The 26,869-nt window shown below is 51.2% G+C and overlaps 4 long non-coding RNA genes across 6 annotated transcripts; all 4 read right to left on the bottom strand.

The window, feature by feature from the left end:
• Positions 1-301: 301 nt before the first annotated feature.
• Positions 302-6,081, bottom strand: LOC136299639 (uncharacterized). 2 transcript variants are annotated; one of them, XR_010723540.1, is made up of 11 exons: positions 5,984-6,081; positions 5,827-5,905; positions 5,649-5,749; positions 4,689-4,750; positions 4,569-4,610; positions 4,309-4,478; positions 4,152-4,230; positions 2,981-4,074; positions 2,142-2,364; positions 1,654-1,980; positions 302-572 (listed from the first exon to the last, which is right to left on the bottom strand). It is a non-coding gene; the product is annotated as an uncharacterized lncRNA (long non-coding RNA). The 2 variants fall into 2 exon arrangements; XR_010723541.1 differs by having other exon boundaries at positions 4,339-4,478.
• Positions 6,082-7,294: 1,213 nt separating this feature from the next.
• Positions 7,295-8,565, bottom strand: LOC136299640 (uncharacterized). 2 transcript variants are annotated; one of them, XR_010723543.1, is made up of 5 exons: positions 8,036-8,565; positions 7,916-7,957; positions 7,656-7,825; positions 7,498-7,577; positions 7,295-7,420 (listed from the first exon to the last, which is right to left on the bottom strand). It is a non-coding gene; the product is annotated as an uncharacterized lncRNA (long non-coding RNA). The 2 variants fall into 2 exon arrangements; XR_010723542.1 differs by having other exon boundaries at positions 7,916-8,565.
• A 9,101-nt stretch (positions 8,566-17,666) lies between these two features.
• Positions 17,667-21,775, bottom strand: LOC136299637 (uncharacterized). Its single transcript, XR_010723538.1, has 6 exons — positions 21,674-21,775; positions 21,517-21,595; positions 20,346-21,439; positions 19,505-19,727; positions 19,017-19,343; positions 17,667-17,935 (listed from the first exon to the last, which is right to left on the bottom strand). It is a non-coding gene; the product is annotated as an uncharacterized lncRNA (long non-coding RNA).
• Positions 21,776-22,403: 628 nt separating this feature from the next.
• Positions 22,404-25,070, bottom strand: LOC136299638 (uncharacterized). Its single transcript, XR_010723539.1, has 3 exons — positions 25,007-25,070; positions 24,839-24,915; positions 22,404-24,678 (listed from the first exon to the last, which is right to left on the bottom strand). It is a non-coding gene; the product is annotated as an uncharacterized lncRNA (long non-coding RNA).
• Between the last annotated feature and the right edge of the window lie 1,799 nt (positions 25,071-26,869).

Here is a 26,869-nt window from a genome sequence, read left to right as displayed (position 1 = left end):
TTTCATATCCTATACTTTTTGTTATTTTTCTTTTTCATTATTTTTTAAATTAGTTTGTTTATATTTTAAACGATATTTTACACTAGATGAATTCATTAACCTAACACATCAGAAACACAATTAATTTGAATTAAATGAGCCTGGTTTTCTAAGGGGTAAAGTTTTAATCTTTATTTAAATAATATGGGCATATTTTCTCTTTCTGTATTTTTTTTTTTTGGTGGGTGGTGGGGGATTTTATTTTGTGGGTTTTCTTTTTTTGTTCGCTTTGTTTTGGATTTCTTTGCTAATAAACAAGGAGGGTCAGAGAGTTCAAAATAAAACGACTACTTTGTTTTTATTGCTCCCTCTGAAATACGCCTCGACAGCCTGGACAGCAGGCTGCTGCTGGTAACACTGTGCACGGGTAGGAGGAGACCTGGTCGGGGCTGGGAAGGAAAAAACGGCACCACGGTGGTCACAGCTTTCTCCCTTCAGGATTTTTATTGAGCAGAAAATACAGAGCTTTTGCCAACTGCGCTCTCTATGACATCCCGACGTCCAGCGGGCACGGAGGTCATTTCTCATCTTTCCTGCCAACAGCCAAAGCCCCAGGCGCCGGGGGGAAGAAAGAGTATGGGGGAAAAAAAAAGGAACAAAGAAAACATGAAAAAATAAACCAAAACTATAGAAAATAATAAATAAAATGAAAATACCAAAAGAAAAAAATTTCAAAGTAACAAAAAAGTGGAAAAAAATTAAACAAAAAATTACAATAAAAAACTAAAAGTAGTTTTAACAAGTAAATAAATAACTAAAGAAAAAGAAATTAAAAAACAGAAGAAAAAGTCTTTGAAAAAACGCAACATGAAAAACCACAGCAAAAGAGCATAAAAATACAAAAATAACAAAAAATAAAATACAAAATTAAATAAACGCAGCTCTCACCTCCTGCCACTGCCTAAAAAAGCGCCATGGCTTTCCTCAATTATGCAGCAATAAGGGAAACAAACCCAGTGCCCCCCAGAACAGAAGGTTTTCTAGACAATTCCCACTTTTGCTTGGAAACAAATTCTATTTTAGTGGGAAGCTCATTTTGGACAAACACCCAAATGTGCCAAGGTAGGAAAGAACCAGCCCCTTGTGTCCAAGGAACAGCAGCTAGGCCTGGATTCAGGTTTTAATGGCATTTATGTAATTAAAAATGCAGTAAATTGAACTTTACAAAGAGATGAATCATGGCAAATACTTCAAAGTTTTTTGGGGAATTCACAGAATTTTGTGGATATGGTGCTGGACAATTCCTGATTTACCAACAATAATTGGGTAAATTTCCTTGGAAATGTGCTCTACAAGGTACAAAAACTCCAATTAGGATGGAAAATTGGAAAAAATAAATATTCCCTTACTAAAATCAGAGAGAAAAACATCAAATAAAAGGAAGGAATAACATCTAAATCCCAGCTTGCCTGGAAAACAAGCTCAGGAATTTCTAACACTGCAAACTTTTGGAACAGTCATCAAGTTGGTGGAAGTTCATGGAATGATGATTTAAAATCTGCTTCCTCTGCTCTAATTTTAAAGGGAAGTGGGAATTCAACAGGTCCAGTTACTCCTATCCAAGAATGATCTGTGTTTTGTGGGAGTAACAATGCAAGGAAACTCCAATCTTACTTGGATTTGACATCTGAAACTCTTAGCAGAGTTGGGAAGTTTCAGTGGAACAAAAGCACCACACTTCCTGCAGTAACAAAATTGGACTCGGCAAAAGTCAGGAATTTTATTTACACATCCACGGACGAGGAGGGGGATGACACCAGGAATACACTCCAGCTGAAAGCAAGGATTTATTGGAAAAGGCAGGAAATCAAACTGACAGTCTCTGTCCAGTTATGGCCAGGCAATTATCCAGGAGTCAGAAAGAAAAGTGGGAACCTTGGACTGGGATAAGGCCTTCCAGTGGCTTCACTTCCTACTGGCTCTCTCCTTTTCGCCAACTACCTGCAAGAGGAAAAGCAACAGGAATAAAGTCTCAAACAGGATGGCCTTGGTCCAGGCAGACTGAAATGCAGCTCCCAGCGCGGGAGGCCAGGCTGTGCCTCAGGGAGCTCCGGGAATCTGGGATTGCCCGTGGGATTCAAGGGCTGGAAAAGCACACCCACCTGCCAGGTTCAGTGCTGGGACAGAGCAAGGCCGGGGCTCGGGGGCAGCAGTTAGAGCTGGGACTGCAGGAGAACACCCCAAACCCGGGTTAAACATCCGGCACGACACGCAGCACACTCCGGGAGAAACTCGGGTGGGAGAAGCCCCGGGATGCTCCACGTTCCTTGCCCTTGGCAGCTGTGCCAGGGCCTCCCTCAGAATGCTGACCTCACCGTGCAGCTCCTACAAAAGAGGAGAACTTATGGAAATCACCCAGCAATCCATGGACTTCCAGTTATTAAGAACCACAGCTGCAGCGAAAGGTGCCCAAACTCTACTGCAAACCAGCAGGTCTGAGGAGACGCAGGGATTTATTCCAGAGGTGGCAGGTTGGTGTTACTACTTTAAGCTCCTGACACTAGAGCATATTTGTACAATAAATTCATTATTGAGGCAGCTAAATTGAAATTAGATTTTTTACAGTAAAGTTGGCCAAAAAAGAGAGTCTCAAAATTAAGATATAAGCCACATAGTTATTTAAAAAAAACCCCTTGTCTTTGGTGTGTAAAACATGCCAGCCTCTCATGTTTTCAGTCCTTACCATTTATTTTTACCAAGGTGATGATTAAAACCGTGTAAAAAGCTCAAAAAAAAAAAAAAATCCAGGACAAGGCAGGTGTTTTCCCAAGTACCCTCAGTGTGGAGCTGTGTCAGCCACAAGTGTTTGCTCCCTCAGCCCAGCCCGGAGCAGGCTCCAGCTGCTGCCCAGGGGGTTTACCAAGGGACTCACTTGTTTGAAGCTGTAAATGCAGGTGGCCTGCACTGGAGTGCCAAAAAATGTGAAATATGTGACTCTCACCTTGAATAGCGATCGATCTTCTCAGGGGAGCCCCTCACCAGGAATGGGGCGTTCTGACAGGGATTTCATCCCTCTGCATCTGAAACAAAGTTCAGACAAAAGTCAGAGTGCTGCAGGATACCTTGACAGCTCCAGACATCTTGTGGCAATCTAGGAATACCCTCTACAGGCCTACTACACCCCACATCACAAATTTTAAAGGCCCCGGGACTCGTCCTATTACCCCCTACACCCAGACTGAGCAGCAAGGCAGAGCAGCTCCCGGCCAAACACACACCAACACCCGTGACACAGCACAGGACAAACGAGGGGACACAACAGGGACAGAAAACTCGGGGCAAGAAGAATGACCCTGAGGGTCCAGAGAACTCAGGATGAGATGACCGAGGTGAGATGGAAGGTGAGCTGGCCAGGCTCAGAGAACCCTGCAGGAACAAGATGCCATCGGGATGACTTATCCCAAGAAACGCAGAGATGGATGCCCGAGAATCCTACAGTCAGAATCCTCCACCTGTCTTTGCATTCTCACAAGACCTAACCCGCCGGAATGGATCAGGGCGGTGCACAGCTGTCAATACAGCTCAGAACAAGACCTGAAAAGGCATCGGACTGGATGATGCTGAAGACAGATGGATTCTGATGAGTGTCCGAGCACCAAAGTCAAAAGCACCTGGCCCAGGAACATAGCGATCAGGGATGCTAAGATTGATCCCAGGAGTTTTGAGAGGCCCCAGGAAGGGCTACAGCAAAAGACACAAAAGACAAGACGCACAAAAGACACAGAGTGCACAACAGACACAACACACCCTGGGACTGCTCTGCCCTGCACACCTCAGCACTGTGGTCCAAAATGAGACTCTCCCTGGCTGTAACCTAAGGGATCACATCTTGGACATCCCCGTCTCCAAACCTGACTCAAAAAATCCCTCCCGGTGACCCCCATCCCAGCACCCCGCTTTCATCCCCTCTATGACTCTGAGCCCTCCGCTTATCTCTCAGATGTCTGGGGAGGTGAAGCCACGGCGGGTCCCAAAGAAGGCCGCCTCTCCCTCAGGGAAATTCCTGCTGTAACGGGGCTGTTGTTTCCTAGTCAGCTACAACAAAGAAAACCAAACATGAATGCGTGATCTTAGCAGCCCATCACCCAAAACCCAACAATTCTGCTACTCACAGTCTCCTAAGCTTGCCTGTGTCCTCGGCCCCGTGCTTCAGCTGCGCTCAGAGGCCAACGCCAGCGTCGCAGGGTCTGCCTGGGTAAAGAGCAGACAAGGTGACGTGGCAGCGCTGGAACCTGAGGGGACCATCCCTCCTCCTCCTCCCTGACTCACCTCAACTCCTCGGCCGTTATCCAAGCCTACCTGGATGGGGCCTTCACAAGGAGAAGATCAAGGCTCCATCACAGACTCCTGGAATGCTCCCGGAGGGCTCACGGGTGAGGTGACCCGGGTCTGTCGTCCCGTTGGTGAGAGGGGAGCTCGGCCTCCTGCGAGTGGACTCCCTAAAACACACAATAACGGAGGCTTAGAGTTGCACCAGCGAGTGAGGCTTGAACAATAGCAACTGCTTCTGTCCACCCATCACTGCTCACCTCGCCCACGTCAGCTTGACTGCTGAGATCCGGCTTTACCACCTAAAAATAAAGACAAAGAACAGAGCTGTAACACAGCCATCATTTACACCTCCCCTGCAAACAGAAACAAGGACTGACCTTCTCAGGGGAGCCCCTCACCCAGGATGGGGGGCTCTGCCACGGATTTCATCCCTCTGCATCTGAAACAAAGTTCGGACAAAAGTCAGAGTGCTGCAGGATACCTTGACAGCTCCAGACATCTTGTGGAAATCTAGGAATACCCTCTACAGGCCTACTACACCCCACATCACAAATTTTAAAGGCCCCGGGACTCGTCCTATTACCCCTACACCCAGACTAAGCAGCAAGGCAGAGCAGCTCCATGCCAAACACACACCAACACCCGTGACACAGCACAGGACAAATGAGGGGACCCAACAGGGACAGAAAACTCTGGGCAAGAAAAACGACCCTGAGGGTCCAGAGAACTCAGAATGAGATGACCGAGGTGAGACTGAAGGTGAGCTGGCCAGGCTCAGAGAACCCTGCAGGAACAAGATGCCATCGGGATGACTTATCCCAAGAAACGCAGAGATGGATGCCCGAGAATCCTACGGTCAGAATCCTCCACCTGTCTTTGCATTCTCACAAGACCTAACCCGCCAGAATGGATCAGGGCGGTGCACGGCTGTCAGTACAGCTCAGAACAAGACCTGAAAAGGCATCGGACTGGATGCTTGTGAAGAGAGATGGATTCTGATGAGCTGAGACAAAGGCACCTGGCTGAGGAGCACAGAGATCAGAAATGCTAAGACTGATGCCAGGGGTTTTGATAGGCCCCTGAAAGGACTAAAGGAAAAGACAAGACGCCAAACAGACACAGAGTGCACAACAGACAAGTAACACAAGACACACCAGGACTGCTCTGCCCTGCACACCTCAGCACTGAGATGAAAAATGAGACTTTCCCTTAATGTAGCCTAAGGGGTCACATCTTGGTGCCCCCAACTCCAAATCTGACTTAAAAAACCCCTCCCGGTGATCCCTGCCCTGGCATCCTGCTTTCATCCCCTCTGTGAGCCATCACCCTCCACTTACCTCTCAGGCATCCAGGGAGGCAAAACGGTGCCAGGTCCAAAGAAGGCCGCCTCTGCCTCAGGAAAATTCCTGCTGTCGCTGGGCTGTTGTCTCTTAGTCAGCTACAACAAAGAAAACCAAACACGAATGCGTGATCTTAGCAGCCCATCACCCAAAACCCAACAATTCTGCTACTCACTGTCTCCTAAGCTTGCCTGTGTCCTCGGCCCCGTGCTTCAGCTGCGCTCAGAGGCCAACGCCGGCGTCGCAGGGTCTGCCTGGGTAAAGAGCAGACAAGGTGATGTGGCAGCGCTGGAACTTGAGGGGACCCTCCCTCCTTCTCCTCCCTGACTCACCTCAACTCCTCGGCCGTTATCCAAGCCTACCTGGATGGGGCCTTCACAAGGATAAGATCAAGGCTCCATCACAGACTCCTGGAATGCTCCCGGAGGGCTCACGGGTGAGGTGACCCGGGTCTGTCGTCCCGTTGGTGAGAGGGGAGCTCGGCCTCCTGCGAGTGGACTCCCTAAAACACACAATAACGGAGGCTTAGAGTTGCACCAGCGAGTGAGGCTTGAACAATAGCAACTGCTTCTGTCCACCCATCACTGCTCACCTCGCCCACGTCAGCTTGACTGCTGAGATCCGGCTTTACCACCTAAAAATAAAGACAAAGAACAGAGCTGTAACACAGCCATCATTTACACCTCCCCTGCAAACAGAAACAAGGACTGACCTTCTCAGGGGAGCCCCTCACCCAGGATGGGGGGCTCTGCCACAGATTTCATCCCTCTGCATCTGAAACAAAGTTCAGACAAAAGTCAGAGTACTGCAGGATACCTTGACAGCTCCACACATCTTGTGGAAATCTAGGAATACCCTCTACAGTCTAACTACACCCCACATCACAAATTTCAAGCCCCCGGCACTATTACCCTCGTACCCCTACCTCCAGACTGAGCATCAAGGCAGAGCAGCTCCGGGCCAAACACACACCAACACCCGTGACACAGCACAGGACAAACGAGGGGACACAACAGGGACAGAAAACTCTGGGCAAGAAGAATGACCCTGAGGGTCCAGAGAACTCGGAATGAGATGACCTAGGTAAGATGGAAGGTGAGCTGGCCAGGCTCAGAGAACCCTGCAGGAACAAGATGCCATCGGGATGACTTATCGCAAGAAACGCAGAGATGGATGCCCGAGAATCCTACGGTCAGAATCCTCTACCTGCCTTTGCATTCTCACAAGACCTAACCCGCCGGAATGGATCAGGGCGGTGCACGGCTGTCAGTACAGCTCAGAACAAGACCTGAAAAGGCATCGGACTGGATGCTTGTGAAGAGAGATGGATTCTGATGAGTGTCCGAACACCAAAGTCAAAAGCACCTGGCTGAGGAATGCAGAGATCAGAAGTGCTAAGACTGATGCCAGGATTTTTGATACATCCCTCGAAGGGCTAAGAGAAAAGACATAAAAGACATGACACCCAAAAGACACAGAGTGCACAAAAGACAAGTAACACAAGACATGCCAGGACGCTCTGCCCTGAACCCTTCAAAATGAGATCCAAAATGAGACTTTCCCTTGACGTAGCCTAAGGAGTCATGTCTTGTACATCCCCATCTCCCAAACCTGACTCAAGTCCCTCCCAGTGACCCCCCCTCTGTAGCTCCAAGCCTTCCACTTATCTTTCAGACGTCCTGGCATGAGAATCTGCGTCGGGTGCCAAAGAAGGTTGCCTCTCCCTCAGGGAAATTCCTGCTTTAACGGGGCTGTTGTCTCTTAGTCAGCTGCAACAAAGAAAACCAAACATGAATGCGTGATCTTAGCAGCCCATCACCCAAAACCCAACAATTCTGCTACTCACTGTCTCCTAAGCTTGCCTGTGTCCTCGGGCCCCGGGCTTCAGCTGCGCTCAGAGGCCAACGCCGGCGTCGCAGGGTCTGCCTGGGTAAAGAGCAGACAACGTGACGTGGCAGCGCTGGAACTTGAGGGGACCATCCCTCCTCCTCCTCCCTGACTCACCTCAACTCCTCGGCCGTTATCCAAGCCTACCTGGATGGGGCCTTCACAAGGAGAAGATCAAGGCTCCATCACAGACTCCTGGAATGCTCCCGGAGGGCTCACGGGTGAGGTGACCCGGGTCTGTCGTCCCGTTGGTGAGAGGGGAGCTCGGCCTCCTGCGAGTGGACTCCCTAAAACACACAATAACGGAGGCTTAGAGTTGCACCAGCGAGTGAGGCTTGAACAATAGCAACGGCTTCTGTCCACCCGTCACTGCTCACCTCGCCCACGTCAGCTTGACTGCTGAGATCCGGCTTTACCACCTAAAAATAAAGACAAAGAACAGAGCTGTAACACAGCCATCATTTACACCTCCCCTGCAAACAGAAACAAGGACTGACCTTCTCAGGGGAGCCCCTCACCCAGGATGGGGGGCTCTGCCACGGATTTCATCCCTCTGCATCTGAAACAAAGTTCGGACAAAAGTCAGAGTGCTGCAGGATACCTTGACAGCTCCAGACATCTTGTGGCAATCTAGGAATACCCTCTACAGGCCTACTACACCCCACATCACAAATTTTAAAGGCCCCGGGACTCGTCCTATTACCCCTACACCCAGACTAAGCAGCAAGGCAGAGCAGCTCCCAGCCAAACACACACCAACACCCGTGACATAGCACAGGACAAACGAGGGGACACAACAGGGACAGAAAACTCTGGGCAAGAAGAATGACCCTAAGGGTCCAGAGAACTCGGAATGAGATGACCTAGGTGAGACTGAAGGTGAGCTGGCCAGGCTCAGAGAACCCTGCAGAAACAAGATGCCATCGGGATGACTTATCCCAAGAAACGCAGAGATGGATACCCGAGAATCCTACGGTCAGAATCCTCTACCTGTCTTTGCATTCTTACAAGACCTAACCCGCCGGAATGGATCAGGGCGGTGCACGGCTGTCAGTACAGCTCAGAACAAGACCTGAAAAGGCATCGGACTGGATGCTTGTCAAGAGATAGATTCTGATGAGTGTCCAAGCAGGTGAGACAAAGGCACCTGGCTGAGGAGCACAGAGATCAGAAATGCTAAGACTGATGCCAGGGGTTTTGATAGGCCCCTGAAAGGACTAAAGGAAAAGACAAGACACCCAAAAGACACAGAGTGCACAACACACACAACACACTCTGGGACTGCTCTGCCCTGCACACCTCAGCACTGTGATCCAGAATGAGACTTTCCCTTAATGTAGCCTAAGGGGTCACATCTGGGACATCCCCAGCTCCAAACCCGACTCAAAAAATCCCTCCCGGTGACCCCTGCCCTGGAACACCGCTTTCATCCCCTCCCTAGTTCTGAGCCCTCCACTTATCTCTCAGATGTCTGGGGAGGTGAATCCACGCTGGGTCCCAAAGAAGGCCGCCTATGCCTCTGGGAAATTTCTCCTGTCACTGGGCTGCTGTCTCATAGTCAGCTACAATCAAGAAAACCAAATATCAAAGCATAATCTTAGCTGCACATCAGCCAAAAACCAGCAGCTCTGCTACTCACCGTCTCTTAAGCAGGACCGGGTCCTCGGGCCCCGTGTGTGCTTCAGCTGAGCTCGGAGGCCGACGCTCGCAGCGCCAAAGCCTTAGAGGCGTTACTGGCACTGAGCCCACCCACCGTGGCCTCCATTAGGGCTGTGAGCATCCCCGGTTAGAGCAGGACAGGAACGCAGGGTGGACATCCCCGGTGAACCTCAACCCTGTGGACTCTGCCCCACCACTGTCACTGCCTGCCTGGCCCTAGCTTAGGGTTACTGCCTGCACCTCTCAGGACTTCTGGCCTTGTCTTGCATTAGGATTGCTGCCTGCACCTGCTCTCAGGGAAACAGTGTTGGCAGCAGTGCTGTGAGGGCCGGGATACCTGTACTCTGACTTGTATCCTAGCCTGTACCCCTGATTTTCACTGTGTGTTCTCTAGTCCTTGAGTCCTTTACCTCAGCCTCTGTGTGTATCACTGTAACCTCCCCCCTTCTGAACCCTGCTTCTTCAGAGCCCTAGACCTTGCAGCCGGGGACGCTCTGCACCATTAGGGTCCCAAGAGCTGTCCCGCACGCAGGACAGGTACATCCACAGTTGTTCCCTGCCTACCCTAAGAAACGTGGCCCTGAGACAGGGCAGAGGCTGACAGAGCCGAACTCTTTGCGGTGGCAAAAGGCACGAAGCCTTACCAACCGCCGCCTCGAGAGGGAAATCAGGAGCACTTCCACCGGCTGCGGAGAGACAGGGAATCCCAGGGTGGGTGGGGCGGGAAACCCCCGTTATCCCCAGCCCTGCTGGATCCTGCTCCCCACTATCGCTTCCTGCCTGGCCCTAGCCTGACAGTGTCTGCACAGGTCAGAGCTTCTGGTGTGTTCCTGCACTAGGGCTGCTGCCTGCACCTGCTCTCAGGGGAAGTGTGCTGGTAGCAGTGCTGTGAGGGCCAGTACACCTGTACTCTGACTTGTATCCTAGCCTGTACCCCTGGTTTTCACCGTGTGTCCTCTAGTCCTTGAGTCCTTTACCTCAGCCTCTGTGTGTGTGGCTACACCTCCCCCCTTCTAAACCCAACTTCTTTAGAGCCCTACACCTCGCAGCCAGGCCTTCTGGCATTGTCCTGCATAAGGGCTCCTGCCTGTACCCGCACTCAGGGAAACGGGCATGTCTTTAGGGCTACTCCTTCGGGTTTGGGTTAGGGGTGGGGTCGGGCTGGTACACCTGTACTCTCAATCGGCACATCTTGGACATCCCTATCTCCAAACCTGACTCAAAAACCCCTCCTGACAAGTCCTGACCCAGCACTCCACTTTCATCCCCTCTGTGGCCCTGAACCCTCCACTTATCTCTTAGACGTCTGGGGACGAGAATCCACGTCGGGTGCCACAGAAGGCCGCCTCACCCTCTGGGAATTTCCTGCTGCCACCGGGCTGCTGTCTCTTATTCGGCTACAAGAAATAAAACAAACATCAATGTATGATCTCAGCAGATCTGTTGGCCAATCAGTCAGGGCGTCAGGGCGTAAGACAAGTGGACCACCTCAAACACACAAACAATAACATATGCTGAAGAGTTACACCGGAAACACCACTACACTTAACTGCATAAATACATAAATTTTCAAACAGACAACCCCAAAAAATTCCAGCAAAAAAAGCCAACTCTTATCACCCCTAGTCAAACTACTGAATATAATAAAAACAACCCCATGTCCAATCCCCTTAATAATACTCCAGAACATATACTCAGAGCCCCCCCAAAGTTAAAGACCTCCCTCTAGCAAATAAAAAGGAAAACGCCCATGTCTTGCAACCTATATTAATTCATTAACTTAAAACTTTAAAAATAAACATTAAAGTTTAAACCTTTAGACAACACTAGCACACCATAGACGCCAATCCCATCACTACATGCCAAACCAAAACTTATTTCAACCTTTTGTGCTGCTGCTGCTCGGCACAAAGGTTTGTCCCTCAGCACCTCCTGAAGTAATGTTCCACGTCCAAGGCCTCCCCCAGCCCCTGTGAGATGAACTCACCATCCTTCCATGAGCCTCACCTGGGAGCCCAGCATAAACCCCTCTCCTCCCGCAGCTCCGTGCCAAACTGAGCTCGGGCTCCCCTCTTAAAGCAGTGCTGGCAGGACCCGCCCCCTCGTTATCCTTTACAGCTTCCACCTGTCCCCTCATCAGTGTGACAGCTCTCACCTGGGGCTGCTCTGTCCCCTCATCAGTGTGACAGCTCTCACCTGGGGCTGCTCTGTCCCCTCATCAGTGTGACAGCTCTCACCTGGGGCTGCTCTGTCCCCTCATCAGTGTGACAGCTCTCACCTGGGGCTGCTCTGTCCCCTCATCAGTGTGACAGCTCTCACCTGGGGCTGCTCTGTCCCCTCATCAGTGTGACAGCTCTCACCTGGGGCTGCTCTGTCCCCTCAATCAGCCTGTGACAGCTCTCACCTGCAGCTGCTGCCAGTCCCTGCTGCTCATTTCCTGGACATTGCACTGTGTGCACTGACACGCTGGGGCACCGGGCTTTCCTTGCTGTGAATAAGGATCCCTCTTCTCCTGCACGTGCCCAAGGCTGAAACTGGGATTCCACCTCCTAAATTCCGTTTGTGTGAGGTTCACAATTCCTAAGGAAATTTCCCAGCAATCGTTACCCTTCATTTACATTTTCTCCTTTGGAATCATCACTACCTTGTCTTTCTGTGCAAGGGTTTCCAAACGTTCATTGGGAGTTCAGTAGCCGGGTTGGCTTGTTTATAACTTAGCTGACAATCCCAGGCTCAATCCAAACACCCAGAGATACAGGGAAATACGGAGACAGTTTATAAATACTGCCCACCTCTGACCCTGAATTCTTCATCGCACATCCTCGGAGCAGATTTACTCCATCCTTTCTTCCCAGCAGCACCTCTCCAGCACAAATCTCACTTCTCACACCTGTTTCTTCCCACAAACCAAACAGAAATCTACTACAGGGCGAGGCGGGGAGGGGCAAGGCCGGTCTCGGCGCAGAGCCCCCGGGCCCTCAGGGCGGGCCGGGGGGACCGGAGCAGAGCCTGGGCCAGGTTGGAGCCGGAGCCGGTCTGAGGGCGGAGGCCCCGGGCCCTCAGCGCGGGCCGGGGGGCGGGGGCGGTTCCCGGGGCCCGCTGTCCAATCAGCACTGCCGATGCCTCAGCGAGCCCGCCAATCGCGGGGATTCAAAAGGGTGGCGGAAGTAGCTGCTGCTCTATGGGCTCGGTGTGGAACGCCCCGGTGGGGTCCCGGCGCCGTGCACTTGAGACCCGCCCCGCGCCCCCCGTGCCGGCCCCAGGACCCCCCAAACCCCGCCGCTCCCCGCGGTGCCGGGGAATTTTTTTTCAGCACAGGCAGAGAATTCCTTATGAGAGAACTCAGAACTCAAGGATACGGGGTCGGAGGGGAGAGAAGAGATTCTGGTATAAATTCAAAATGCATTGGGAAAAATAAATCTATGCAACAGCTCATTTCCTCTCCCAGACTGGCTTCTGTGTGATCGTCTGTGATTCCAACTGCTACGATGGGCTTTTCGACCTGTGCGGCTACAATGACCTGCCAGGTTCTAAGCACGACAGAAAATAACGGGAGAGCTCTCTGGATCAGACAGTGGAGCCTCTCAGTACTGTTTCCAGAGCAGTTGGCCTCACTTGTACTGTTGGTCTGTAACAGCTGCAACAAAATACGCCCTCCTGGAAGCAGTTCAGCACTTACTGATCACTTCTTTGTTTAGGCACTTCCCAGCCAGGGCCTGCGGGGCCTCCTGCAGATGCAGGTCTTCGCTGACAAGGCTCCACTTGTGCAGCAGCAGCAGCTCTCTGAAATTTTAGAAAACATTAGAAAAATACAGGCAAAAATCTCACCTCTGTCCTCCCCTAAGGACATCCCCAGGACATCATCCCAGTTTTTCCCAGCTAGGAGCTGCAAGGAATTCAGGCAGGGGAAATGACCTCAGGGAACAGCTTTGTAAATTCAAAGGCAGAAAGAGAAGATCCACCAGCAAAGGGCAGGAAAGGGGAAAGGTTTCTGAAAACATTTCTGCAGTCTAATTAATAATTATTTCTGCTTCCCCAGCGAGAAGAACACAGACTCACAGCCATTCAGGCCTGACAGTCCCCTGCAGCCAGAGCTCAGCACACATCCACAGAAGCAAGTCCAGCATCTGAAAGAAAAAAAAAAACAAAACAATCAAACCAGAAGGAAAAGGTGATCTCTTTGGCTTCAAAGTTATTTCAAGTTCTTAAAGCCCAACGCAGCTGATAGGAGAAACAGAGTCAGGGCTCCTGGCAGACAGAGGGTGTTTTCCCCCCGAGGGGACTGCAGAGGAATTGTCTGGGACTTGGACTGTCCCTCGGGGTGACACCAGTTGCTGTGACTTCTATCATTCCATATGTTTGACTCCCAAAACTTCCCAGCCCAGGGGCTTGAGCTGACAGGGCAGCACAAAGATTGTTCTCTGTGTGGTGCCCAGATTTGGGGTTCACTGTCACCTTTGCTAGTTTAGATGAATTATACCCACGGCCCCGAATTCCCTGCTCAGTTCCCGCCGCAATAACCTCACAGTGCCTCACAGAGCACGGATATTCCCATGCAGAGCTGCTGCTTGAATGCCAGACGTGTCAGGAACCAGCAGAGCTTCCAAGGAAGCTCAGCAGGATGGGGACAGGATAGGTTTCTATTCCATAAATTTGGTTAATTATAACCCTCATCCCCTGGGGGTCACCTGTCAGATTTCCCTGGAATTCAGCCACCCCCCTGAGCTCGGGCTCCAGGTGATGTTTCAGAGCAGGAGAAGGCACTGGCCGGCCTGTGCTGAGGCAGCCCCTGTGCCCTCGGGAGGACACAGCTCCCTGCAGGAGCTCAGCTCCTTTCCGAGCCCCAGCAGTGGCCTCTGCAAGTGCCTTTCCCTCAGGCAAGGGATGCCCATCCCTGCCTTCAGCACACCTCCAGTGGGACCCACCTGCAAAAGCTTTCCATCACTTCTGCACTCTGGCTGGCTCCCTGGAAAACTCCAGACTTCATCCAAACGAAACTCCATCCCACTCAAACCTTTGATTTTGAGGCATCTCCGAGGGTCGTTGCTCTGGATTTAATTTCTGTGAGGGAGGAGCGCCTTGGCTTTAATGCTGCCGATGGGTGATGTCCTCAGGCTGAAAGGGAGGGGATTTGGGGTGGCCAGGACATCCCTGGCAACTGTGTGGGAGCTCCGGGAGGTGGGAATTGCTGTCTGAGCCCCTCTGCAGACAGCCCGAGCCGCCGTTCCCAGGCAATGCCAGCTGTTCCCCGGGGAGCTCTTGGGCTGTGGGTGCCTCTGTCCGGGCTGCAGCATCTCCCCGTGCCCGGTGGGAGCAGCCCCTGGCCGAGGAGCCGCGGCAGCCCCGGGGCCGTGTCCGTGCCAGCCCCGAGCCCGGCCCCGGGCCCTGCGTTTGGCCGCCGCTGCCACGGGCGGGGCCCCGCAGGCACAGCTCCTCCCCTGCACATCATCCCAGGGCTGCTGGCCCCGCTGGGGCTGCCGGCCTCCTTCCTCCCTGCGCCTCCGGGCACCCGGGACACCTGCAGGAAACCCCGAGGGACACTGCAGGCGGCACGGGGGGGCACCGAGGCCTCCGGCCAGAAAAGCAGCCCCGGCCTCAGCAGCTGCCATCAGTTTGGCCCGGCAACACTCACCTGCAGGAAACGCCCCTGTGCGGGTGGGACCAGCCCTGCCTCTCTCCAGAACTTTGGCCGTGGAAGAAGGGAAGCCTCAGGACTTGTCCTGCTCCTTTCTGCCCGGAAAGAGACTTTGTGTGAGTACTTTTACGGCAGCTGCTGGGTAAATCCTAGAAAGGACAGGAAACCAGCGTCACTGGAAGAGCTTTGTGCTGTCGTGAGCTGCCAGCCACTTCTGCCCTCGAGCCATTCCAGGGGCTGGTGTGTGAAGCAGCTTTGGCAGAGAAGGCGGCACTGCACTTACCTTAGTGGGGCCAAGCGTTGCCATCCTATGGAGGTCCATCCCCATAATGCAGAGATTGGTTCAGCTGCTTGGAGCAGAGTCCGGGTAATGCCAAGGTGCTGAGTTCGATTCTCAAACGGTCCGTCCGCTTGAGAGTCAGATTTTAGGATCCCTCTCAGCCTCAGTATATCCTGTGACCTGGAAATAAGAGGAAAGTTCTCGGCTGAGTTTTAATAAAACAGCTTTTGCCATTGCAGGGTGTGAGCTGCACTCGGCGATTTTCGGCCGCGATGAGCCCCACGAGCCTTCCGCCCTTCCTTGCCGCCATCTTGGTTGCGCCTGAGGCCACTTCCGTCCCGGCCGCCATGTTCTTTGTGCCTCCGCTAAGGCCCCCGGCAGTTGTTTACACAGACGCCTGACTAAATCGACGAATCCGAACCCGGACGCGGCGCGGCTGAGCACACGGCCGGTGTGCGCACACCTGGAGACGCCGCGGAAAATTGCGCCCGGGCAGCGCCGTAGTCGGGGTTTTTGTGCAGGCATCTGGGTAAACGCCTATAGGGTCCTTATTTTTCCCGCCCTTTTGGCCGCCCTTTTTAGAAGGTCAACCCTCCTCACGCCTCGGCGCCATTTTGTGAGAGGCGTCGCGTGACTTCCGCTTTAGCTTGCCGCCATCTTGGTTGCGGCTGAGGCCACTTCCGTCCCGGCCGCCATGTTCTTTGTGCCTCCGCTAAGGCCCCCGGCAGTTGTTTACACAGACGCCTGACTAAATCGACGAATCCGAACCCGGACACGGCGCGGCTGAGCACACGGCCCCTGTCGGCACACTTGTAAATGCCGCAGAAAATTGCGCCCGGGGCGACGCCGTCATCGGAGTTTTGTGCAGGCATCTGGCTAAACGCCTATAGGGTCCTTATTTTTTCCCGCCATTTTGGCCGCCCTTTTTAGAAGGTCAACCGCCTCGCGCCTCGGCGCCATTTTGTGAGAGGCGTCGCGTGACTTCCGCTTTTACTTGCCGCCATCTTGGTAGTGCCTGAGGCCACTTCCGTCCCGGCCGCCATGTTCTTTGCGGCTCGGCATAGGCCCCCGCCAGTTGTTTACACAGACGCCTGACTAAATCGGCGAATCCGAACCCGGACGCGGCGCGGCTGAGCACACGGCCCGTGTCCCCACACCTGGAAACGCCGCGGAAAATTGCGCCCGGTCGGCGCCGTCGTCGTGGTTTTTTTGCAGGCAGTTGGCTACACGCCTATAGGGTCCTTATTTTTCCCGCCCTTTTGGCCGCCCTTTTAAGAAGGTCAGGCGCCTCGTCTCGCCGCCATCTTGGTAGTGGAACACACTAAGATGCCCCTCGGCTGCTCGCACAAGCGCCTGACTCAATGGACTGCCGCCCGCGGCGCCGCTGCGCCCCGATCACGCGTCCGCACACCCGCAGACGCCGCGGAAAATCGCGCCCGGACGGCTCCGGGGTCCGGGTGGCGCGCGCAGGCAGCCAGCTGCCACGCGCCCGGGCTCCTTGCCTTTTTCCCTCCCTTTCGGCCCCGAGCTGCGGGCGGGCGGCAGCGCCGCCCCCGAGCTCACAATGCGGGGCTGCCACGCGCGTCGGGGACGGGCACGGGGGACAGCTGCACTACCGCTCTCTGCCCACGCGATGGCAGCATTGCCGCACAGATCAGGCGGGACGGGCACGGGGGACAGCTGCACTACCGCGCTTTGCCCACAGGGTGGCAGCATTGCCGCACAGATCAGGCGGGACGGGCACGGCGGACAGCTGCACTACCGCTCTTTGCCCACAGGGTGGCAGCACTGCCGCGCGGCGGCGCGGAGCGGAGCCATAAACGAACGTGCCCAGGAATGCCCTTCCGAACAGCCTCCGGAATAAATGGCCCAAAAGACCCCCGAGCACACCTGCGAGAGCCCTGCCAGCAACCAGACCGAAACAAAAAAGCCTTTCGTTCAGGCTCTATTTCAATATTTTTTATCTTTGTGATTCTGATATTTATATTAATCATTACAATTCATCTTTTATATTGTGTACATTATACATCATGTATTATGTTTATTATACTATTATATTTATTATATATATTAAATATAGAAAATTATATATAAAATAATTTATTATTTATAACGTTGTTATAAATAATACATTTAATTTAAATATCATGTTTATTATGTACAATATAGATGTTTATATAATGTATATTATACATATCTATAAAACATGTAGTATGTAATAATATATTGTGTATTTTTTATTGATATTATTTTTCATATCCTATACTTTTTGTTATTTTTCTTTTTCATTATTTTTTAAATTAGTTTGTTTATATTTTAAACGATATTTTACACTAGATGAATTCATTAACCTAACACATCAGAAACACAATTAATTTGAATTAAATGAGCCTGGTTTTCTAAGGGGTAAAGTTTTAATCTTTATTTAAATAATATGGGCATATTTTCTCTTTCTGTATTTTTTTTTTTTGGTGGGTGGTGGGGGATTTTATTTTGTGGGTTTTCTTTTTTTGTTCGCTTTGTTTTGGATTTCTTTGCTAATAAACAAGGAGGGTCAGAGAGTTCAAAATAAAACGACTACTTTGTTTTTATTGCTCCCTCTGAAATACGCCTCGACAGCCTGGACAGCAGGCTGCTGCTGGTAACACTGTGCACGGGTAGGAGGAGACCTGGTCGGGGCTGGGAAGGAAAAAACGGCACCACGGTGGTCACAGCTTTCTCCCTTCAGGATTTTTATTGAGCAGAAAATACAGAGCTTTTGCCAACTGCGCTCTCTATGACATCCCGACGTCCAGCGGGCACGGAGGTCATTTCTCATCTTTCCTGCCAACAGCCAAAGCCCCAGGCGCCGGGGGGAAGAAAGAGTATGGGGGAAAAAAAAAGGAACAAAGAAAACATGAAAAAATAAACCAAAACTATAGAAAATAATAAATAAAATGAAAATACCAAAAGAAAAAAATTTCAAAGTAACAAAAAAGTGGAAAAAAATTAAACAAAAAATTACAATAAAAAACTAAAAGTAGTTTTAACAAGTAAATAAATAACTAAAGAAAAAGAAATTAAAAAACAGAAGAAAAAGTCTTTGAAAAAACGCAACATGAAAAACCACAGCAAAAGAGCATAAAAATACAAAAATAACAAAAAATAAAATACAAAATTAAATAAACGCAGCTCTCACCTCCTGCCACTGCCTAAAAAAGCGCCATGGCTTTCCTCAATTATGCAGCAATAAGGGAAACAAACCCAGTGCCCCCCAGAACAGAAGGTTTTCTAGACAATTCCCACTTTTGCTTGGAAACAAATTCTATTTTAGTGGGAAGCTCATTTTGGACAAACACCCAAATGTGCCAAGGTAGGAAAGAACCAGCCCCTTGTGTCCAAGGAACAGCAGCTAGGCCTGGATTCAGGTTTTAATGGCATTTATGTAATTAAAAATGCAGTAAATTGAACTTTACAAAGAGATGAATCATGGCAAATACTTCAAAGTTTTTTGGGGAATTCACAGAATTTTGTGGATATGGTGCTGGACAATTCCTGATTTACCAACAATAATTGGGTAAATTTCCTTGGAAATGTGCTCTACAAGGTACAAAAACTCCAATTAGGATGGAAAATTGGAAAAAATAAATATTCCCTTACTAAAATCAGAGAGAAAAACATCAAATAAAAGGAAGGAATAACATCTAAATCCCAGCTTGCCTGGAAAACAAGCTCAGGAATTTCTAACACTGCAAACTTTTGGAACAGTCATCAAGTTGGTGGAAGTTCATGGAATGATGATTTAAAATCTGCTTCCTCTGCTCTAATTTTAAAGGGAAGTGGGAATTCAACAGGTCCAGTTACTCCTATCCAAGAATGATCTGTGTTTTGTGGGAGTAACAATGCAAGGAAACTCCAATCTTACTTGGATTTGACATCTGAAACTCTTAGCAGAGTTGGGAAGTTTCAGTGGAACAAAAGCACCACACTTCCTGCAGTAACAAAATTGGACTCGGCAAAAGTCAGGAATTTTATTTACACATCCACGGACGAGGAGGGGGATGACACCAGGAATACACTCCAGCTGAAAGCAAGGATTTATTGGAAAAGGCAGGAAATCAAACTGACAGTCTCTGTCCAGTTATGGCCAGGCAATTATCCAGGAGTCAGAAAGAAAAGTGGGAACCTTGGACTGGGATAAGGCCTTCCAGTGGCTTCACTTCCTACTGGCTCTCTCCTTTTCGCCAACTACCTGCAAGAGGAAAAGCAACAGGAATAAAGTCTCAAACAGGATGGCCTTGGTCCAGGCAGACTGAAATGCAGCTCCCAGCGCGGGAGGCCAGGCTGTGCCTCAGGGAGCTCCGGGAATCTGGGATTGCCCGTGGGATTCAAGGGCTGGAAAAGCACACCCACCTGCCAGGTTCAGTGCTGGGACAGAGCAAGGCCGGGGCTCGGGGGCAGCAGTTAGAGCTGGGACTGCAGGAGAACACCCCAAACCCGGGTTAAACATCCGGCACGACACGCAGCACACTCCGGGAGAAACTCGGGTGGGAGAAGCCCCGGGATGCTCCACGTTCCTTGCCCTTGGCAGCTGTGCCAGGGCCTCCCTCAGAATGCTGACCTCACCGTGCAGCTCCTACAAAAGAGGAGAACTTATGGAAATCACCCAGCAATCCATGGACTTCCAGTTATTAAGAACCACAGCTGCAGCGAAAGGTGCCCAAACTCTACTGCAAACCAGCAGGTCTGAGGAGACGCAGGGATTTATTCCAGAGGTGGCAGGTTGGTGTTACTACTTTAAGCTCCTGACACTAGAGCATATTTGTACAATAAATTCATTATTGAGGCAGCTAAATTGAAATTAGATTTTTTACAGTAAAGTTGGCAAAAAAAAGAGAGTCTCAAAATTAAGATATAAGCCACATAGTTATTTAAAAAAAACCCCTTGTCTTTGGTGTGTAAAACATGCCAGCCTCTCATGTTTTCAGTCCTTACCATTTATTTTTACCAAGGTGATGATTAAAACCGTGTAAAAAGCTCAAAAAAAAAAAAAAAATCCAGGACAAGGCAGGTGTTGTCCCAAGTACCCTCAGTGTGGAGCTGTGTCAGCCACAAGTGTTTGCTCCCGCAGCCCAGCCCGGAGCAGGCTCCAGCTGCTGCCCAGGGGGTTTACCAAGGGACTCACTTGTTTGAAGCTGTAAATGCAGGTGGCCTGCACTGGAGTGCCAAAAAATGTGAAATATGTGACTCTCACCTTGAATAGCGATCGATCTTCTCAGGGGAGCCCCTCACCAGGAATGGGGCGTTCTGACAGGGATTTCATCCCTCTGCATCTGAAACAAAGTTCGGACAAAAGTCAGAGTGCTGCAGGATACCTTGACAGCTCCAGACATCTTGTGGCAATCTAGGAATACCCTCTACAGTCTAACTACACCCCACATCACAAATTTTAAAGGCCCCGGGACTCGTCCTATTACCCCCTACACCCAGACTGAGCAGCAAGGCAGAGCAGCTCCCGGCCAAACACACACCAACACCCGTGACACAGCACAGGACAAACGAGGGGACACAACAGGGACAGAAAACTCGGGGCAAGAAGAATGACCCTGAGGGTCCAGAGAACTCAGGATGAGATGACCGAGGTGAGATGGAAGGTGAGCTGGCCAGGCTCAGAGAACCCTGCAGGAACAAGATGCCATCGGGATGACTTATCCCAAGAAACGCAGAGATGGATGCCCGAGAATCCTACAGTCAGAATCCTCCACCTGTCTTTGCATTCTCACAAGACCTAACCCGCCGGAATGGATCAGGGCGGTGCACAGCTGTCAATACAGCTCAGAACAAGACCTGAAAAGGCATCGGACTGGATGATGCTGAAGACAGATGGATTCTGATGAGTGTCCGAGCACCAAAGTCAAAAGCACCTGGCCCAGGAACATAGCGATCAGGGATGCTAAGATTGATCCCAGGAGTTTTGAGAGGCCCCAGGAAGGGCTACAGCAAAAGACACAAAAGACAAGACGCACAAAAGACACAGAGTGCACAACAGACACAACACACCCTGGGACTGCTCTGCCCTGCACACCTCAGCACTGTGGTCCAAAATGAGACTCTCCCTGGCTGTAACCTAAGGGATCACATCTTGGACATCCCCGTCTCCAAACCTGACTCAAAAAATCCCTCCCGGTGACCCCCATCCCAGCACCCCGCTTTCATCCCCTCTATGACTCTGAGCCCTCCGCTTATCTCTCAGATGTCTGGGGAGGTGAAGCCACGGCGGGTCCCAAAGAAGGCCGCCTCTCCCTCAGGGAAATTCCTGCTGTAACGGGGCTGTTGTTTCCTAGTCAGCTACAACAAAGAAAACCAAACATGAATGCGTGATCTTAGCAGCCCATCACCCAAAACCCAACAATTCTGCTACTCACAGTCTCCTAAGCTTGCCTGTGTCCTCGGCCCCGTGCTTCAGCTGCGCTCAGAGGCCAACGCCAGCGTCGCAGGGTCTGCCTGGGTAAAGAGCAGACAAGGTGACGTGGCAGCGCTGGAACCTGAGGGGACCATCCCTCCTCCTCCTCCCTGACTCACCTCAACTCCTCGGCCGTTATCCAAGCCTACCTGGATGGGGCCTTCACAAGGAGAAGATCAAGGCTCCATCACAGACTCCTGGAATGCTCCCGGAGGGCTCACGGGTGAGGTGACGCGGGTCTGTCGTCCCGTTGGTGAGAGGGGAGCTCGGCCTCCTGCGAGTGGACTCCCTAAAACACACAATAACGGAGGCTTAGAGTTGCACCAGCGAGTGAGGCTTGAACAATAGCAACTGCTTCTGTCCACCCGTCACTGCTCACCTCGCCCACGTCAGCTTGACTGCTGAGATCCGGCTTTACCACCTAAAAATAAAGACAAAGAACAGAGCTGTAACACAGCCATCATTTACACCTCCCCTGCAAACAGAAACAAGGACTGACCTTCTCAGGGGAGCCCCCTCACCCAGGATGGGGGGCTCTGCCACGGATTTCATCCCTCTGCATCTGAAACAAAGTTCGGACAAAAGTCAGAGTGCTGCAGGATACCTTGACAGCTCCAGACATCTTGTGGCAATCTAGGAATACCCTCTACAGGCCTACTACACCCCACATCACAAATTTTAAAGGCCCCGGGACTCGTCCTATTACCCCTACACCCAGACTAAGCAGCAAGGCAGAGCAGCTCCATGCCAAACACACACCAACACCCGTGACACAGCACAGGACAAATGAGGGGACCCAACAGGGACAGAAAACTCTGGCAAGAAGAATGACCCTGAGGGTCCAGAGAACTCGGAATGAGATGACCGAGGTGAGACTGAAGGTGAGCTGGCCAGGCTCAGAGAACCCTGCAGGAACAAGATGCCATCGGGATGACTTATCCCAAGAAACGCAGAGATGGATGCCCGAGAATCCTACAGTCAGAATCCTCCACCTGTCTTTGCATTCTCACAAGACCTAACCCGCCGGAATGGATCAGGGCGGTGCACGGCTGTCAATACAGCTCAGAACAAGACCTGAAAAGGCATCGGACTGGATGATGCTGAAGACAGATGGATTCTGATGAGTGTCCGAGCACCAAAGTCAAAAGCACCTGGCCCAGGAACATAGCGATCAGGGATGCTAAGATTGATCCCAGGAGTTTTGAGAGGCCCCAGGAAGGGCTACAGCAAAAGACACAAAAGACAAGACGCACAAAAGACAGAGTGCACAACGGACACAACACACCCTGGGACTGCTCTGCCCTGCACACCTCAGCACTGTGGTCCAAAATGAGACTCTCCCTGGCTGTAACCTAAGGGATCACATCTTGGACATCCCCGTCTCCAAACCTGACTCAAAAAATCCCTCCCGGTGACCCCCATCCCAGCACCCCGCTTTCATCCCCTCTATGACTCTGAGCCCTCCGCTTATCTCTCAGATGTCTGGGGAGGTGAAGCCACGGCGGGTCCCAAAGAAGGCCGCCTCTCCCTCAGGGAAATTCCTGCTGTAACGGGGCTGCTGTCTCCTAGTCAGCTACAACAAAGAAAACCAAATATCAAAGCATAATCTTAGCTGCACATCAGCCAAAACCCAGCAGCTCTGCTACTCACCGTCTCTTAAGCAGGACCGGGTCCTCGGGCCCCGTGTGTGCTTCAGCTGAGCTCGGAGGCCGACGCTCGCAGCGCCAAAGCCTTAGAGGCATTACTGGCACTGAGCCCACCCACCGTGGCCTCCATTAGGGGTGTGAGCATCCCCGGTTAGAGCAGGACAGGAACGCAGGGTGGACATCCCCGGTGAACCTCAACCCTGTGGACTCTGCCCCACCACTGTCACTGCCTGCCTGGCCCTAGCTTAGGGTTACTGCCTGCACCTCTCAGGACTTCTGGCCTTGTCTTGCATTAGGATTGCTGCCTGCACCTGCTCTCAGGGAAACAGTGTTGGCAGCAGTGCTGTGAGGGCCGGGATACCTGTACTCTGACTTGTATCCTAGCCTGTACCCCTGATTTTCACTGTGTGTTCTCTAGTCCTTGAGTCCTTTACCTCAGCCTCTGTGTGTATCACTGTAACCTCCCCCCTTCTGAACCCTGCTTCTTCAGAGCCCTAGACCTTGCAGCCGGGGACGCTCTGCACCATTAGGGTCCCAAGAGCTGTCCCGCACGCAGGACAGGTACATCCACAGTTGTTCCCTGCCTACCCTAAGAAACGTGGCCCTGAGACAGGGCAGAGGCTGACAGAGCCGAACTCTTTGCGGTGGCAAAAGGCACGAAGCCTTACCAACCGCCGCCTCGAGAGGGAAATCAGGAGCACTTCCACCGGCTGCGGAGAGACAGGGAATCCCAGGGTGGGTGGGGCGGGAAACCCCCGTTATCCCCAGCCCTGCTGGATCCTGCTCCCCACTATCGCTTCCTGCCTGGCCCTAGCCTGACTGTGTCTGCACAGGTCAGAGCTTCTGGTGTGTTCCTGCACTAGGGCTGCTGCCTGCACCTGCTCTCAGGGGAAGTGTGCTGGTAGCAGTGCTGTGAGGGCCGCTACACCTGTACTCTGACTTGTATCCTAGCCTGTACCCCTGATTTTCACTGTGTCCTTTACCTCTCAAGCCCTCCTTCAGCCTCTGTGTGCCACTGTAAACTCCCCCTGCTGAACCCTACTAACCCTACGCCTTGCAACTGGCATTGCTCCTAATCAGGACGCTCCTGGGCCAGGAATCCCCTGCTGCAGCCTAACCCTGTGGACTCTAAAAGAAGGCCAATAATGTGAAGCTCCCTAGAACATGGAGATGGGTCAGAACTGCCCTGCCCAGCGAAGGCTCTGGTGATGCTGAGGAGAAACCCTCACCCTTTACTCCTGAGGGGACCACCCCACTAGGGCCCTCTCCTCTAAGCTAACTTTAAATCACCTCCCGGGAACGAAAAGGTTTTTCCCCTTTTCCGAACCGCCGGCCCTAACACTTAGCTTTTGGAACACGAGCTGAAAATCCATCCTTGACAGAAATGAACGCGTCAGCACCATGGATGTCGAGACGTTCTCTATGTCCACTTCAGGGCTGCCGTATCCAGACTTTGCCTCCGCATCCCCTCACGCTACCTAGGATCACAAACCAGAAAATGTGACTATCCCCCTCCAGAAGAGTAATCCCCAGGGCTCCTCTGCACCACTGTCCCAGTTCCCCCTCAGATCTTCACTCCACTCCAGAGGCCGCCCAGAGTGTACCCAGCAAAAGGAAAACACTTAGCACATCGCTCACCTATGGGTCACCCTGCCTAAAGGCCAACTCCCCGGCTCCCTCTTTTCCTTAGCACGTGCCTAGGACAGCAGCAGCACCTACAAAGAAACAAAAAAAGCAAAAAATGTATGCTGAGTTACTGTGAAACAGCAACCTCTCCAGTCTGATTGAAGCACGCCACAAGTATACCTTAATACTGCACCCATCTGGCCTCTGGCATCTGGGGCCAGCACATCTGGCAAGGGGACCACCTAAAATTAAAACAAACAAACAAAGAGTGAATGCTTAGAGTTGCACAAGCAAGTAAGACCTGAGCAATAGCAACTGCTTCTGTCCACCAGTCACCGCTCACCTTGCCCACATCGCCTTGACTGGTGAGATCCAGCTCTGCCTCCTAAAAATAAAGACAAAGAACAGAGCTGTAACACGGCCACCATTTACACCTCCCCTGCAAACACAAACAGTGACTGACCTTACCGGGGGAGCCCACCTCACCAGGGATGGGGCGCTCTGCCATGGATTTAATCCATCTGCATCTGAAAGAGAGGACAAATGTCAAAGGGCTGCAAGATACCTTGACAGCCCCAGACATTTTGTGGCAATCTAGAGATATCCTCTATAGGCCTACTACACACCACATCACAAATTTCAAGTCCCTAGGGCTGTTACCCTACTACCCCTACACCCAGACTAAGCAGCAAGGCAGAGCAGCTCCATGCCAAACACACACCAACACCCGTGACACAGCACAGGACAAATGAGGGGACGCAAAACTCTGGCAAGAAAAATGACCCTGAGCGTCCAGAAAACTTGGGACGAGATGACTGAGGTGAGACTGAAGGTGAGCTGGCCAGGCTCAGAGAACCCTGCAGGAACAAGATGCCAACAGGATGACTTGTCCCAGACACAGATGTCCGAGAACCCTACGGTCAGAATTTTCTACCTGTCTTTGCATTCTCACAAGACCTAACCCGCCGGAATGGATCAAGGCGGTGCACGGCTGTCAATACAGCTCAGAACAAGACCTGAAAAGGCATCGGACTGGATGCTTGTGAAGAGAGATGGATTCTGATGAGTGTCCAAGCACAAGGTACAACAGCATCAGCACCTGGCTAAAGAACAAGGAGATGTTAAGAACAATGTCTGGCATTTCCAATGGGCCCCTTAAAGGGCAAAGGCAAAGCACACACCCCACGAGATGCTCCGAAGACACAGAGTGCACAACGGACACGTGACACAACATACCCTGAGACTGCTCTGCCCTGTGCACCACAGCACTGTGAGATCTTCCCTTTATGCAGCCTAAGGGGTCACATCTTGGACATCCCCATCTGCAAACCTGACTGAAAAACCCCTCCCAGTGACCCCTGCCCTAGCACTCCCCTTTCATCCCCTCTGTGGCCCCAAGCCCTTCGCTTATCTTTGGGGTGCTTCGGGATGAGATGAATCCACATCATGTGCCAAAGAAGGTCGCATCTGCCTCTCAGAATTCCCTGCTGTGTTTTAGTCAGGTACCATAAAGAAAACCAAACATCAATGCATGATCTCAGCAGATCTGTTGGCCAGTCAGTGAGGGGGTCTCAGCATAATACCAGTGGACCACCTAAAACACACGAACAATAATGGATGCTTAGAGTTGCCCCAGAAATGCCACTGCCCTGACCACACAAATATATGAATTCTAGAAAAGAAAACACAAAAAATAGTCCACCAAAAAAAAGCCAACTATTATTTCTCTCAGTCCAATTACAATCAAAATAACTCCTATGTCTAATCCCCTCAAAAAACCTTCTTAAAATATATACCCAGAACCCCCCATCCTAAAACTAAAAGATCCATTTAACTATAAACAATAACTCCCAAGTTATCCATAACTATAGAACACACACTATAGCCAAACAAGCTAAATAAATAAACCCCTCCCACACAATAAACAATGATCTGATTATAACTATTAGGAAACCTTAAAAAACTAACTACTGCATATTACCTCAAACCCACCAAAAAAACCACTACTCACCATGATAAAAGCCACCACCAAATAAATAAAAC

This window comes from Chamaea fasciata, unplaced genomic scaffold (assembly GCF_029207755.1).
Source record: "Chamaea fasciata isolate MVZ Bird 193981 ecotype frontalis unplaced genomic scaffold, bChaFas1.0.hap1 SCAF_20, whole genome shotgun sequence".
Lineage (NCBI taxonomy): Eukaryota > Metazoa > Chordata > Aves > Passeriformes > Sylviidae > Chamaea > Chamaea fasciata.
Note: the sequence above shows the minus strand (reverse complement) of the source record. Positions and strands in the feature narration are given on the sequence as shown.